Source organism: Panthera leo, chromosome B3 (assembly GCF_018350215.1).
Source record: "Panthera leo isolate Ple1 chromosome B3, P.leo_Ple1_pat1.1, whole genome shotgun sequence".
Taxonomy (NCBI): domain Eukaryota; kingdom Metazoa; phylum Chordata; class Mammalia; order Carnivora; family Felidae; genus Panthera; species Panthera leo.
This window is the reverse complement of record NC_056684.1, coordinates 123,764,272-123,778,932: the sequence shown is the minus strand read 5'-3', so window position 1 is coordinate 123,778,932 and position 14,661 is coordinate 123,764,272.

The window sequence follows — 14,661 nt, the reverse complement described above, 5'->3', positions numbered from 1 at the left end:
CCATACAGTGGGCACTGCCTCCTCTCCAAGAGACCCCTCCTCTGCCGACCTGACCTACACTGGCATCTCCTGCTCAGAATTCTGCCTTCCAATTCTATGGAGTTTCTAGGTTCTGAAACTCTTTCATAAATTTCCCTACACTTATAGGTGGCAGCCACTTTCTGCCACTATTACTTCCATATGGCTCTAGGTTACTTCACTGTTCTCATTTTGATTTTTCAGTGTTCCAAACTTGTTTAACCAATACCCTAAGTACTCTTTGCTGAAATATCTGGGGTGTTTTGTTTTCCCAAATCAATCCCAACTAATATAGTTTATCATGTTCAACCAGAAGTAGGTGGCTATGAAGATTGAATTGAGTCAATACATGAAAAACACTGAGAACAGTGCCTGTCTATAAAGAGCTATGTGAGTATTCACTACCATTTTCAAATGCTATCTCAAAAATCCGAGAAAAACACAAGAAAAAAGGGAGGCACTGAAGATACAAGTAAAAATTTCAGCAGCTATTTTAGAAGATGAAAATCAAAATTACTCAGAGGAGGCAATAGTATATATATATATAGATGAATACTTGATAGATTTATAGAGACAGGGAGAGTGAGAAAGATGGTGGATAGAGAGATAGATGAGAAGACTTTGCATGAATTTAATGTAGATATGTCACTGGCAGAACAAAACACACACATACAAACAGACATACAAACACAGTACCTCATACCTAGAGATAACCATAAGCCACTCTTACACCATCAAGGATAAAGGAGCTGAATTTCATCTGACCCTTGAACAACATGAGGGTTACAGGTGCCGACCCCACATGCAGCTGAAAATTTATTTTTGAGAGACATAGACAGAGCATGAGCGGGGGATGGGCAGAGAGAGAGGGAGACAGCATCTGAAGCAGCATCTGAAGCTGTCAGCACAGAGCCCGACCCGGGGGCTCAAACTCATGAATGGCGAGATCATGACCTGAGCCAAAGTTGGGCGCTTAACAGACTGAGCCACCCAGGCACCCTGAAAGTCCAAAACTTTAACCATGAACAGTCTACTGTTGACCAGAAGGAAGCCTTACAGATAACATAAATAGTCAATTAACACATATTTTGTTATGCTATATACTGTATTCTTACAATAAAGTAAGCTAGAGAAAAGAAAATGTTATTAAGAAGATAATAAGAAAGAGGGGAACCTGGGTGGCTCAGTCGGTTAAGCACCCAACTTTGGCTTGGGTCATGATCTCATGGTTCATGGGTTTGAGCCCACATCACACTCTCTGCTGTCAGCGCAGAGCCTGCTTTGGGTCCTCTGTCCCTCTCTCTGCCTCTCCCCTGGCTTGCTTGTGAGTGCACTCTCTCTCTTTCTCTCTCTCTCAAAAATAAAATAAACATTAAAAAAAAGATAATAAGAGAAAATACATTTACAGCACTGTATCAAAAAAAATCCACATATAAATGGACTCTTCCAGTTCGAATCCTCTTGTTCCTCTTGTCAACTATAATCAATTATTAAATGTAGATAAGGAGACAATAAGAAAATAAAACTATTGAAAAATTTCATTTGTGAACAGTATTTTATTAAAGTAAAATACTACTAAAAAGGCATAGTAGTGTTTTAGAAAATAATACAACATAATTAGTATTTATTTCAGAAATGCAAGAGTAGTTTAATAATAGAATTTATTATGATAATTCAGCTCATAAATAAGAAGGAAAGCACTATCTCAATAGATAGTGAAAAAGCATCTGATGATATTCAGCACACATTCTTTATTTAAAAAAAAAACCACTCCAAGAAAATGAGAACTAAGAACAACTCTAATTTGATATAAAATTTCTACCTGTAACCCATAGCAAATATCATGATCAATGGTGAATCACTAGAAATATTCCCATCAAAGTCAGAAGCTAAAGATGCCTACTAACACCTTTAATACTCTACACCAGAGTTCTAATCTAATAAAATAAAAAAAAATAATATGAGATATACATAGTGAAAGGAAGAATTAATCATTATTTACAAGTGATAAGATTACCTCTAGAGTTTGTCAGTTGATTGTCTTAGTTTTCCTATTAGAATGAATAAGAAAGTGCAGTATTGTGGCCTGATAAAAGATAAACGCAAAAAAAAAAAAAAAAAAATCTAGGGCTCTCCTATGTACCAGTGGAACATAATAGACTTGATCCTTCTGGGGTGCCTGGTGGCTCAGTTGGTTAAGTGTCTGACTCTTGATTTGGCTCAGGTCATGATCTCACAGGGTCAAGCCCCACATCAGGCTTTGTGCTGAGCATGGAGCCTGCTTGGGATATTCTCTCTCTCTCTCTCTCTCTCTCTCTCTCTCTCTCTCTCTCTCTCTCTCTCTCCCTCTCTCTCTCTCTCTCTCCCCCCCCACCCTGCTCTCTCTCTGTCAAAATAAATAATAATAAATAAGCATTAAACAAAATAAAGATCCTTCTTTTGATGGAAACACAATATATAAACCAACGATAAAGGAGTCTAGAAATAAATGTATAATAGTATATAGAAAGTTATAGAATTTTGCTGAAGGTGATGAAAAGACCTAAGTAAAAGAGAAATATAATATGTGAATGGGAGGTGCAATACGATAAACTTAAGTCTTTCAAACTTAATAAATTCAGTGTAATCCCCCAGAATTCCCTACAAGATATTTCATCTATCTTGAGTAGATGAATATTAAATTCAAGTGAAAGAATAAATGTGAAAGAAAGTAAAGGCAGCTTTGTAAAAGAATAAATTGAGAGTAACTTGATTTAACAGGTTTCACATTATAAAGATTAGGTAGTAAAGCAGTAAGGTACGTGTGTGCATGCGTGTAGGAATAGACTTAAGTTCATTGGGATGGAGATATTTCCCAGCCATACTGTTGAGTGAATAAAGTAAAAAGTGAAGAAAGTAAAATCTCTGTTTTCTAATTCACAAAGCAGGTATAGATCCAGAAGAACACATACCCACTGATGACTTGGATGGTGGCTACTGATTAAAGGGATTCTTTCACCTTATGTGTACGCTTGTGATTTTTTAAATTAATTTTTTTTTTTATTTAAGAGAGAGAACATGCACATGAGAAGGGGAGAGAGGCAAAGGGAGAGAGAGAATGTTTTCTGTTTCTTTTTTTGTTTATTTATTTTGAGAGAGAGAGAGCAGGGGAAGGGCGGGGGCGGGGGGGGGGTAGAGAGAGAGAGAAAAAAGAGAGAGAGAGAGAATCCCAAACAGGCTCTGCATTGTCAGAGAGGAGCCCCACAAACTGTGAGATAATGACCTGAGCCAAAATCAAGAGTCAGATGCTTAACCGACTGAGCCACCCAGGGACCCCTGGATGCTTGGGATTTTTAAAGAATGTAACCATATATTACTCATGTGGCTATAAATAAATATTTTTAAACCTGTAATATTTATATACAGAAATAAAAACCTATTTATATCTTTTCATCTTTATGAACTAACTTACAATGTGCAACAAACCATTTCAAAACTCAGTTACTTAAAACATCTATTCTCATGAGTCAATGAATGGGTTTGGAAGTTGTTCTCACTTAGCTGAGGATGGATGGATGGTCGAGAATGGCCTCACTCACATGCCCAGGCCTCTGCTGCAAAGTCAGGGATGGTTAGGGTGACTGAGGCCTTCCTCCATGTGGTCTCTCACCTTTCAGGAAGCCAGCCTAGGCTTGTTCACATGAGGTAGAAAGGTTGCCAACAGCAGGAGAGGGCAAACCTTAATGCAGGAGCGTTTTTCAAGCTCCTACTTGTATGAGATTTGCTATCATCTCATTGGCTAAAGTCATGTGGCTAAACCCAAGACAGTGTGGGAGGGGACTACCTATTGAAAAAAAGAATACATACCAAGTAATAAAAGGTGGATATACCTGGGAAGTGGAAATAATGGAGGATGAGGGAGGATTTTAACATCTCTACATACCAACAATGCTGTTTTGTTGTTTTCAATGAACATGGATTATCTTTTCAAATTATATTACTTTGAAAAGTTAACAGAAGAAAACATTCTTCGCAGGTATGGACTCTGAGAGTTTCCCAACTTTGACCTCATTCCCCATATCTGCATTCCTTTACCCTCCCCTACCACTGAATCTTCTTGCCCTTACCTTTGTCAACATGCATTTTCCCACAGTGAGATGCCACTTCCTAGAAACCTCACGTTTGCAGTCACCCTAGCATCTGCCAGCACATATGCACAGATATCATGGAAACATGTATAACAAAGTAAACAAGGACAAAAAGGCTTTTAGAAGTCCCAATTGGTGGCAGCTGCTTCTGTCTCCCAAGGGAGTAGTATAATTTTTTTTTTTTTTTCCCTCTAGAGCAGCAGGTTTTTGTAAAGCAAAATGCCTCCATTTGGCAGATTTAGGGTACAAACAGTGAGTCTCCCAGGGCATAGTTTGGAGAATGCAATGTAAAAAAAGAAAGAGTCATGTTTCTTGGGAGTTTGGAGAAAATAAAGATGATTCAGGAAGGAATGAGAAGAAAACAAAGGAAGAAAAAGCTAACTAATAATGGCTGTGGGCAGTGTGGGTGGCTAAACTTCTTTTAAGGACAGAGGGTGTTAATTATTAAGAGGTTGTCTTTCTCCTCTGTTGCCTTTCTATACTCTACTTTGCTATGGTGTTGCTTAGATGCTATATATCTAAGCATTTTCTTTTGTCAGCTGCCTTTGTTAGTTTTTGCCACAATGAGTCTGGGGACTTGCTGGGAACTTGCTCCTTCCTCTTTGTTTGCTATTCTTGTCACTGGAGCCATTTGCTATTTCTATAACCATCCACCTGACAAAGAACTTCATTCAAATAGCATCAGTCAGCTTCAGTGTCTATCTTCTGGCATTTCCAGGACCAGCCTCATTGTACCCTCTTAGATGTACCAGACTAGAGGGGCAGCATCCTTGTCTCAGAGGGCTCAGCCCCAGCCATAAGCCAAGATCCCTCTCCAAGATCCTGATTTGCTATCATCAGCCAGATGGTAACCCTTTCCTCAACTGTGTGGGGTCTGAGCTTCTAGGCTGTAATATCTCCTTTTTTCTCCTCCAACACTAAGGGTGGTGGTGACTTGCAGTGCTTATTAACTTTGTATTACCTCAGTGTAACCTCATTTTTAAATTCCAAACTGTGGAAAAAAACAAAGAACGCCAAAATGAGAACAAACAGGCTATTTATCCAACGCTTTCCATAGCAAAGGAGTCAACCACCATCACTTGCACTTGGCAGCAACTCCAAGACAGACTGAGAGTGGAGAATCTTTATGGTGAAAGAAGGGGAAGGTTTCAGGTGTGCTCTGACTGGGGCTTGTTGGAATGAGGAATCTTGGAGGCAGGCTAGTTAGAAGCAGGGTATCATGGGATTGATTTGGAGAGCATATTTGGCTTGGGACATACTCCCCAAAGTTGGGGGAAGGGTGGATAGTGGATAAAGAAAATAGGGAAACTAGTGTTCATTGGTCGAGTCTTGACTGTGCTGGGCTGACTTCTACAGAGGTCAAGGGTCAGAGTTCTTTTGTAATACATACCAGGCCATTGTTCATTTGTATACCCAGTTGCTCACCTCAAATGCCTGTTCATATAATTCCCTGTTAAGTCCTCTCTGTTTAAATGTTTAGTGTGCTTTCTGCTTTCCTGACTAGAATGTGACTGATACAAAGAGTATCTAACCTTCCATTTTCAAAAGTTCCCATTGTGTGAGTGTGTGTATCTATTTTGCCAAATCTTTAGTGAGTCTGACATAGATGCAAATGGCTTATCTGAATGGTGTTTGGGGAAAATCAAGGAAATAAACACATCTGTAAGAATCCAGGATGGAAAGAACAGCAGCAGGAGGCAGTACATTAGTGACATCAGACTTAAGGTGAACCTTGAGGGATCAAGAGAACAAAGCGCCAAGTGCCTTTCCTTATCCTTATCCTGCATGAAGGTGCCTAATAAGCATTTTGGTTTGGTTAACCAACTCCCAAATTGATAAATCAGTTTTATCTAAATTTATTGGTAATACTTTTGTGATTCATTCATATTTTTTGCCAATTCTCTTCAGTTTATCTTATCTTTACTGAATTTTGGGTCAGGGCAAGATATTGTGAGCTATTTGTAAAATGGAAATTACCCAACCTCCGTCCTTAAAGGGTTTAAAGGCTTTCTGGGAAGAAATAAATAAGCAGGAAGTCAGTGGAAGTAATAAAAAATAATATATGGAAGGTCCAGAATAAGAAGTACAACTAAATGGCATTGTATTATTTTTAAAAAGGGAAGAAAGTACATATAATTTCAGTTCAGTGAGAAGCTGTGGCACAGTAGGTCAGACTTTGATCTTCACTTTTCAATAAAGAAAAATGCCAAGATTTTTAAAAATTCCAAAATATTGTCATCACAAAAATTGCTAATTCTAACCTCGTTAAAAGCTCATATATTTTTTTCGCTATAACTTTCACATATGCATAGTCTAGTCATAATCTTGATATAGAACTTATTAAGCATTTTTATTTACATTGTCATAAATATTTTTCATGTTTTTACATGTTTTATATGTTATTACCATTTTTAATTGTTCTGTTACATTCCGTTGTTTGGTTGTGCCATAAATTACATAGTCTTCCATTTGTGGTGTTTGTTTTTTAAAACTTTTCCATCTTAGGTTTACCCATGAAGATATTAATTGTGTCACTAAATTTTTGCTTCTGGCACATTTGGATATACTTTTTGAGAAGGGATGCTGACTAAGAGCACATTTATGGCTCTTACTTTTGAAATATTGCTTTACAAAAAGATTGTAAAGTATTGTTAGTAAGGAACTAGTTTATCTTAGCCACATCAGCTCATGTTATCTTTTTTTTTAAATCCTCATTTCCAGGGTGCTATAATTTGCATTTTTAACTACTAATGAGGAAAAGAATCTTTCCATCTGTTTTCTTCTTGTATTTGTTGATGAGGATTATAAAATGTGTGGAAGAAAGGAAAATACCTTGAAAAATGAACAAGGCTGGGTGGTAAAAGGGAAGATAGCTGGATGGTAGGATAGACAGAAATGTTATTTATAATATGCATGTATATTTTTATAGGTATACCCATGTACACATATTACATGTCTCCATCTTTCTCCCTGATCAAGTATTTGCTAGGGTCTCAGAACTATATTAAGTGATGTTTTAAATAAATCTCATATTATCCTCATAACAATCCCATGTTTGTTTTCTCCATTTTTCTGGTGAGAAACTGAAAGCTCATCGAGATTAAGTCACATACACAGCCACCACGCATAGCAGCAGTATGGGATTTTTCCAATGTCCCTCTTACACTAGCACAATTCTAAACACCAGGTGATACTCAAAATATTTTGCTGAATATGAAAAGTCAGCACTGAGAAATAAAGGCAACCATGAAAGAAGACTATCATAAATTGCTAATAGTTGAATCCTTCTGGGCCCTGGTAGGATCTACCAAAGCGAGATCCATATTGGCTGTAAGGACTATATTCATTTTCTGCTGCCAAATGGACTTGGTTTTAGTTTAATTCTCTTTATAGAATTGATGTTTGTTCTTGGCTAACCATCTATGATATCATTATACTGCACACAATGAATTATTCACCCGAATGTGCCTTACAATTAGCCTCAGCAGAGTATTTGCTCCTTTCGTCCAAACATTTTACTTTATCTATAAAGATTAAATTAATCATCTCTGCCAGCAATGAATAACTGAGAGAATTAGTTTTTAATATCTGGAGTAGAGAAGGGGAAATTGCAGGCAGAGCAATACATTTTGCTTGACCAGTGTTCCATGTTTCCTTTTATAATTTGTATTCAGTATCATAGGCACCATCTTTGGCTGGGGAGAGGAAGAGATAGGATACATTATTTGATCAATGACTGCCAACCTTTAGGGAGGAAGACAGCTGAACAAAGATGATTAATTAAAATGCACTTCAACTTTAGTCATCCTATTTCAAAATCCCATCATTTAATTGTTACAACAATGCTATAAGGTAGATAGTATTAGTTCCCTATTTTACAGATGAGAAAGTGGGCACAGTGGATTTAAGTGATTAAGCCACAGTGGATTTAAGAATGTACCTAGGCCACGCAGCATCTGTATTCCAATCTTGACCACTGTTTGGGTGCTTCCCGATGGCATCCTGCTATGGGTCCACTCCTTTTTCTGTTCTGATCCACCACCCACAGAGCAATAAAATTCCCCAGAAGGAAAGCAACAGGAGGAAAGCAAGAGGGCTCTCTATTCCCAACATGTGTACTATTTGGTAGATCATCAATAGTTATTCACATTTAACATGGGATAATCAGTTTGGAAACAGGTTGCCTTGTTGAAACAGTTTTTCTGTTTTTTTCTACTTCCATGTGATTGAACTTTAAAAAAAAAAAAAAGGAGAGCTAAACTCCTTACCTTAACCCTTGTAGGGACCAAGGGCAAGTTGCTCCATAGTGTGCCACTTTGGCATGGAGATTATATTTCAAACAGAAAACAATCAGGGTCCAAATGACCCAGGAAGAAATTGTGACCTTCCCCTAACTGCCTGAAATAATTTAGATAAAGGACCTGTTCCAGGAAGGAAGCTATCACCATAGATAACTACAGTAAAATATGAATTAGGTAGAGTAGACAGGGAGGAATTTAGCAAAGTCTGTTTGTTAAAATTCCTTTCTTCGTCCCCTTGTTTCCGTGTGGGTCAGTGAATGTTTGTTTGTCAAACATTTACTCTTTTTTCATCTTCCCATGAATTGCTTTCCTTTTCTTTGAAGTCCCATACCTCATCCCCTTCTTAGATGAGGATGGCATATGTCCTTCATTTTGCCTGTCTTTGGAACCTCATGTCTGTGTGAATTCATCATATTTACAAAATTAAATTTTATTTCCCCCTGTTAATCTGTCTCATGTCATTTTAATTCTTAGACCAGCTGTAAGTCAGAAGTTCAAAATGTAGTCAGTGGAACCTTTTTACATCAGAATTATCTGGGCCCAGCCCCACAAGCTGAATCAGAATCTTTGGACATGAGGTCCAAGAATCTTCATTCGAAACCCCTCTCCAGGGCACCTGGGCAGCTCAGTCATTAAGCATCTGACTTAGACTCAGGTCATGATTTCATGGTTCCTGAGTTGAAGTTCCACATCAGGTGAGCTTGAGCCCTGCATTATTGAGTGAGCCTCACTTCTCTCTCTCTCCTTCCCTCTCTCTCTTTCTCTTTATCTGCCCCTCATGGGATTCTCTCTCTGTCCGTTGCTTACTTGCACTCTCTCTCTCAAAAAACAAACAAACAAAATAAAAACAAAAACAAAACCCACTTTTCAGTATCTGAGACCTACTGATTAAGAAGCTTATCCACCACAGGTTTGGTTATGGTGGTGATCATAATGATGATAAATGAAGCAAGACCTGGCACCCACTTAGTGATATGTAGAAATGTATGTTTTACATTATCTTGTTGAAAGTCATAAAATCCCTAGAGGCACTTACTATTATTATCCTCATGTTAGATGAAGGAACCGGAACTTCATAAAGAGAAAAAGCCAAATATAAGTATCCTGGTTCCAGACGTTATTATGTCTCCTTAAACTCTACATTTTATCGGTGTGTTTCAGTTACAGAAAATTTCAGGCAGCGGTGTCCAAAGCAAAGATAAGTGTGGCAATTTGTGGTGAAACAAACAAACAAAAAAATTAAATAAAGCTGTACATCTCATTTTGAACAGGTATTCTGTCATTTTCCTAGGATTTCCTGAAGGACTAAATGCAAAGTGATTATATTGTGATTACATTTTTAAAAATCCTACAGTTATATTAAAAGATATAAATAAGGACTTGGCCAAAATTCTATAAAGTATTTAAACATTAGCATGGGAAAACCAGACAAACAGAACTCAGTGAAAGTAAGAACTGTTCTTAAAAATGAGAAATATTCAGACATAAATTACTTTACCTAGCTTACAGAGATTGGAAGTGGTCTTCAAGGGGCGATAATTACAGAATGGTCTCACTCAGAGCAGTCATGGCTTCCTTCACCTTGACTACAGAAACTATTGGAAATATATTTCCTGCGGATCTCTACAAAGCTTCCTAATCAGAGAAAACAGGCAATTTCCAAACACACTTGTTACTATGCTGAAAAGCAGCAGTACATGACAATGATGTCTTCTCAACTTCTTTGCATATTTTCCATAGTAATCATAAAACACAGTAGATCTTAGAACCACATTTGGAAAAAAAAGGCTCAAATGTTGATGGTTTACTTCATTTTTCTTTTCTTTTTAAAAATTACAATGGGGGTCACCTGGGTGGCTCAGTCAGTTAATCATCCGACACTTGATTTCAGCTCAGGTCATGATCCCACAGTTCATAGGATCAAGTCACATGTCAGTCTCTGAGCTGACAGTGTGGAGCTTGCTTGGGATTCTTTCTCTCTCTCTGCCTCTGCCTCTCTCTCTCTCTCTCCCAAAAGTAACATTAAAAATAAAAAAATAAGTAAATAAAAATAAATCAGAAATAGATAAATAAATAAAATAAAAATGAAAGTTACAAGGGGGCATCCTATTTACTGCCTGATGGACTGTACATTTGTATAAAAATTTCTGAGTAGCAATTGGCACTAGATAAGAAGTTTTGGAAACATTCTTTGATCTAATATGTCTATTTATAGGATTTGTTGTAAGGCAATTACAAATGATAAGAACAAAAATTTTCCCACGAGGATGTTTATTATGGTAATCATTGTAATTTTTATTAAAAATGTTGGTAGTACCACCTGCTATTTCAACAAGAAAACACAGCAATAATGAAACATGATGCACTTGCCTTCCAATCTTTGTTTCACTAATCATAGCTGTACCTAATTGTCATCAATTTTTTATTGTTTTATATGTTTTCAAACTTAATATCATGTCAAAAGCTTTTTCTCATATAGATAAATTGTTATACACATGAATTTTAATGTCTTTAAAATGATTTAAATAAGTACTGCTAAGGCAAGTCATTATTTTAATTGCATTGTTTTAACGGTGTAACATAAGTTAAATAATTCCCTGTTGTTGAATATGTTTTTCATTTTATTTAATATTATAAATAATGATACAAACAATTGGATGCTTAATTTTTTAAGCAAGCTACTCATAACTATAGGCAATTTCTTTTCATATAAAGAACTTATTTATAAAATTATAAATATAGGTATTTTTTTAAAAAGTCAAATCCCACAAAGCACAAACTGGGCCTTTATTTAAAGCATATTAAGTATAATATGTTTTTATTACTCAAATAACCATTTGCTTTTAAAAACTTATTTAGGGGGCACCTGGCTTGCTCAGTAAGTGGAACACACAACTCTTGATCTCAGGGTTGTGAGTTCGAGCCCCACACTGGGTGTAGAGATTACTTAAAAATAAAATCTTGGGGTACACAGGTGGCTCAGTCAGTTACACATCTGACTCTTTTTTTTTTCTTTTAACGTTTATTCATTTTTGAGAGAGAGAGAGTGAGTGGGGGAGGGGAAGAGAGAGAGGAAGACACAGAATCTGAAACAGGCTCCAGGCTCTGAGCTGTCAGCACAGCTACTGACCTGGGGCTCAAACTCACAGATCACAAGATCATGACCTGAGCTGGAGTCAGATACTCAACCAACTGGGCCACCCAGGTGCCCACATCTGACTCTTGATTTCAGTTCAGGTGGTATCTCACAGTTCATGAGTTAGACCCCGCATAGGGTTCTGTGCTGACAGTGAGGAGCCTGCTTGGGATTCTCTCTGTCTCTCCATCTCTCTGCCACTCCCCTGCTTGTGCTCTCTCTCTCTCTCTCTCAATCTCTCTCTCTCTCTCAAAATAAATAAGTAAACATTAAAATGAATAAATAAAATCTAAAAATAATCCTAACTTACTTAGGAATTTTTATTGCTTCTTTTTGTCTATTAACTTTAATTAGGGTAGGTACCTATAATCAGCTTTTATAATTTAAATCAATATCATCAGGTCTTTATCACTGAGGATGATTTTTTTTAATTTATTTTTTAAATTTACATCCAAGTTAGTTAGCATATAGTGCAACAATGATTTCAGGGGTAGATTCCTTAATGCCCCATTCCCATTTAGCCCATCCCCCCTCCCACAATCTGCCTCCCCCATTTGTTCTCCATATTTAAGAGTCTCTTATGTTTTGTCCCTCTCCTTGTTTTTATATTATTTTTGCTTCCTTTCACTTGTGTTCATCTGTTCTGTGGCTTAAAGTCCTCATATGACTGAAGTCATATGATATTTGTCTTTCTCTGACTAATTTCGCTTAGCATAATACCCTCTAGTTCCATGCATATAGTTGCAAATGGCAAAGTTTCATTCTTTTTGATTGCTGAGTAATACTCCATTGTATGTATGTGTGTGTGTGTGTGTGTGTGTGTGTGTGTGTGTGTGTGTGTGTGTATCTTTATTCATCCATCGATGGGCATTTAGTCTCTTTCCATACTTTGGCTATTGTTAATAGTGCTGCTATAAACATTGGGGTGCATGTGCTTCTTCAAAACAGCATACCTGTATCCCTTGGATAAATACCTAATAGTGCAATTGCTGGGTTGTAGGGTAGTTCTATTTTTAATTTTTTGAGGAACCTCCATACTGTTTTCCAGAGTGGCTGCACCAGTTTGCATTCCCACCAGCAGTACAAAAGAGATTCTCTTTCTTTGCATCCTGCCAACATCTGTTGTTGCCTGTGTTGTTAATGTTAGCCATTCTGATGGGTGTAAGGTGGTATCTCATTGTGGTTTTGGTTTGTATTTCCCTGATTATGAGTGATGTTGAGCATTTTTTCATGTGTCGGTTGGCCATCTGGATGTCTTCTTTGGAGAAGTGTCTATTCATGTCTTTTGCCCATTTCTTCACTGGATTCATTGTTTTTTGGGTGTTGAGTTTGATAAGTTCTTTATAGATTTTGGATACTAACCCTGTATCTGATACATCATTTGTAAATATCTTCTCCCATTCTGTCTGTTGCCTTTTCGTTTTGCTGATTGTTTCCTTCAGTGCAGAAGCCTTTTATTTTGATGAGGTCCCAATATTTCATTTTTGCTTTGGTTTCCCTTGCCTCTGGATATGTGTTGAGTAAGAAGTTGCTGTGGCCAAAGTCAAAGAGGTTTTTGACTGCTTTATCCTCGAGGATTATGATGGCTTCCTGTCTTACATTTAGGTCTCTCATCCATTTTGAGTTTCTTTTTGTGTATGGTGTAAGAAAGTGATACAGGTTAATTTTTCTGCATGTCGCTGTCCAGTTTTCCCAGCACCACTTACTGAAGAGACTGTCTTTATTCCTCTGAATATTCTTTCCTGTTTTGCAAAGATTAGTTGGCCATACGTTTGTGGGTCCATTTCTGAGTTCTCTATTCTGTTCCATTGATCTGAGTGTCTGTTTTTGTGCCAGTACCGTACTGGCTTGATGATTACAGCTTTGTAATACAGCCTGAAGTCCAGGATTGTGATGCCTCCTGCTTTGGTTTTCTTTTTCAAGATTGCTTTGGCTATTTGGGGTCTTTTCTGGTTCCATACAAATTTTAGGATTATTTGTTCTATCTCTGTGAAGAATGCTGGTGTTATTTTGAAAGGGATTACATTGAATATGTAGATTGCTTTGGGTAGTATCGACATTTTAACAATATTTGTTTTTCCTATCCAGGAGCATGGAATCTTTTTCCTTTTTTTTTTTTTTTTTTTTTTTTTGTCTTCCTCAATTTCTTTCATAAGCTTTCTATAGTTTTCAGTGTATAGATTTTTCACCTCTTTGGTTAGATTTATTCCTAGGTATTTTACAGTTTTTGGTGTAATTGTAAATGGGATCAAACTTTGATTTCTCTTTCTGTTGCTTCATTGTTGGTATATAGGAATGCAACTGATTTGTGTGCATTGATTTTATATCCTGCAACTTTGCTGAATTCATGGATCAGTTCTAGCAGTTTTTTGGTGGAATCTTTTGGGTTTTCCATATAGAGTATCATGTCCTCTGCAAAGAGTGAAACTTTGACCTCCTCCTGACTGATTTGGATGCCTTGTATTTCTTTGTGTTGTCTGATTACAGAGGCTGACATCCAATACTACGTTGAATTACAGTGGCGAGAGTGGACATCCCTGTCTTGTTCCTGACCTTAGGGGGAAAGCTCTCAGTTTTTCCCCATTGAGGATGATATTAGCATTGGGTTGCTCCTATATGGCTTTTATGATCTCGAGGTATTATCCTTCTATCCCTAATTTCTTGAGGGTTTTTATCAAGAAAGGATGTTATATTTTGTCAAATGCTTTCTCTGCATCTATTGAGAGGATCATATGGTTTTTGTCCTTTCTTTTATTGATGTGATAAATCACATCACATTGATTGGTTTGTGGTTATTGAACCAGCCCTGCATTCCAGGTTTAAATCCCACTTGGTTGTGGTGAATAATTTTTTTAACGTATTGCTGGATCTGGTTGACTAATATCTTGTTGAGTATTTTTGCATCCATGTTCATCAGGGAAATTGGTCTATAGTTCTCCTTTTTAGTAGGGTCTCTGTCTGGTTTTGGAATCAAGGTAATGCTGGCTTCATAGAAAGAGTTTGGACATTTTCCTTCCATTTACATTTTTTGGAACAGTTTCAAGAAAATGTTAACTCTTCGTTAAATGTTTGGTAGAAT